The sequence below is a fragment of the Theropithecus gelada genome, chromosome 16, assembly GCF_003255815.1.
Source record: "Theropithecus gelada isolate Dixy chromosome 16, Tgel_1.0, whole genome shotgun sequence".
Lineage (NCBI taxonomy): Eukaryota > Metazoa > Chordata > Mammalia > Primates > Cercopithecidae > Theropithecus > Theropithecus gelada.
The window spans coordinates 24,746,045-24,748,307 of NC_037684.1; positions in this window are offsets into that span (position 1 = coordinate 24,746,045).

Below are 2,263 nucleotides of genomic sequence, written 5' to 3' on the forward strand. Positions count from 1 at the left end.
TTTTTTTGTATTTTTAGTAGAGACAGGGTTTCACTGTGTTAGCCAGGATGGTCTCGATCTCCTGACCTCGTGATCCGCCCGCCTTGGCCTCCTAAAGTGCTGGGATTACAGGCGTGAGCCACCACGCCTGGCCTGATTGAGACCTTTTTTAAAAAAATTTAACTACATGTGCGTAAAAGACTAGAAATCACCTGCAGAAATTCGTGCCCAGAGACATGTTGTACAAGAATATCCACAGCAGCATTGCTTATAATAACAAAACTAGAAACCATACAAATGTTCAATAGGAGAACAGATAATAAAGCCTGGTATAGTCATGCAGTAAAGTACTAATAAGCGCTGTCAATGAATAAACTTCAGCAACACAAGCCAAGATGGATGAATCTCACAGTGTTGATCTAAAACCCTAGGAAGCAAAGGTGCGCACCAGTAGTTCCAATTGCTCAGGAGGCTAAGGAGGGAGGGTCACTTGAGCCTAGGAATTTGAGTCCAGCCTGGGCAACATAAGGAGTCTCCATCTCTTAAAAAAATTATTTAAGGAAAAAAGCAAAGCAAACAAAACAAAACCTAGAACTGAGGAATAGACACATTATGGTTTTGTTTACATAAGTTCAAAAATATCCAAAACTAAACAATGTATTGTTTAGGTATACATTCAGAAAAGGTAACACTTTAACAAAAGTAAAAAGAATGATGAACAAAATTCCCGAGTGTGGTTAATTCTGGGGAAGTACACAGTGCTGATTGCAGAGGGGCACAGAAGGCACTTCAAAGATATTGAGGATGTTCTAGTTCTTAATCTACGTAGCAACTACACAGCGCTTGTTTTATTATTCTTAAAACAGCACAGGCCAGACGCGGTGGCTCACGCCTATAATCCCAGCACTTTGGGAGGCCGAGGCGACAGATCACTTAAGGTCAGGAGTTTGAGACCAGCCTGGCCAACAAAGTGAAACCCTGTCTCTACTAAAAATACAAAAATTAGCTGGGCATGGTGGCAGACGCCTGTAATCCCAGCTCTTCGGGAGGATAAGGCACAAGAATCACTTGAACCCAGGAAGCAGAGGCTGCAGTGAGCCAAGATCGCGCCATTCCACTCCAGCCTGGGCTACAGAGCAAGACTCAGTCTCGAAAAGCAAAGCAAAACAAAAAAACTGCACATGTACATTTTATATTATGAATATTACATTTATTAGGTATAAATATGTCATAATAAATCTAATTGAAATAGCCGGGCGCGGTGTCTCATGCCTGTAATCCTAGCACTTTGGGAGGCAGAGGCAGGTGGATTGCCTGAGCTCAGGAGTTCAAGACCAGCTTGAGCAACATGGTGAAACCCCGTCTCTACTAAAATACAAAAAAAAAAAAATTAGCTGGGCTTGGCAGCGTGCACCTATAATCCCAGCTACTTGGGAGGCTGAGGCAGGAGAATCGCTTGAGCCCGGGAGGAGGAGGTTGCAGTGAGCTGAGCTCAAGCCATTGCACTCCAGCCTAGGCAACAGAGCCAGACTCCGTCTCAAAAAAAAAAAAAAAAAAAAAAAAAAAAAAAAAACCTAATTGAAATAGCAAAAAGTCTAGGAAGAAATTGTTAACAGTCATTCTCTTTGGCTTTGAGACCATGAATGTTCTCTTTCTTTCCCCGCTGTGTGTTTCTCTTCCTCTTAACTCATATTTTTCAACATTTCTATACCCTATTTTTATATAGCAAATTATTAAAAAGTCGAATGAATCATCCTAGAATATCTGTGTAAACCAAATAGGAAATAGTTTTGGATGATCTCCTGCCCCAAGATTTGATGCCACGAGGAATTCTTCCATTAGCAACCAGTAAGCATTGAGGGTTAGCTGCAACACACCCTGATCAATCATGGATGTGGACTGACTTTAGCTAAAGGTCTGATTAATTATACATGTATTCATAATAAATTGAGAGGGCATGTGCTGAAACTTAGGACCACCATGGTAAACAGCAGTGAGCACGCACTCAGATTCACACCTGGCCTGTCTGTCCTGGATCTGCCAGACACGTTGCTCCTTTTCACTGCCAAGCTAGAGCATTTCATTTGCATTCACTGGAAACCTCTAGGATGAAGTCCACTTCTCCCTCATCGGTCTGAGAGTTTCTTGCTGTGGGATCATGTCTTACAACACACTGGAAACCATAGAGCAAGATCCATATTGCTTCTTTTTGTTTTGTTTTGTTTTGTTTTTTAGACAGAATCCTGCTCTGTCGCCCAGGCTGAAGTGCGGTGGCTCAACCTCG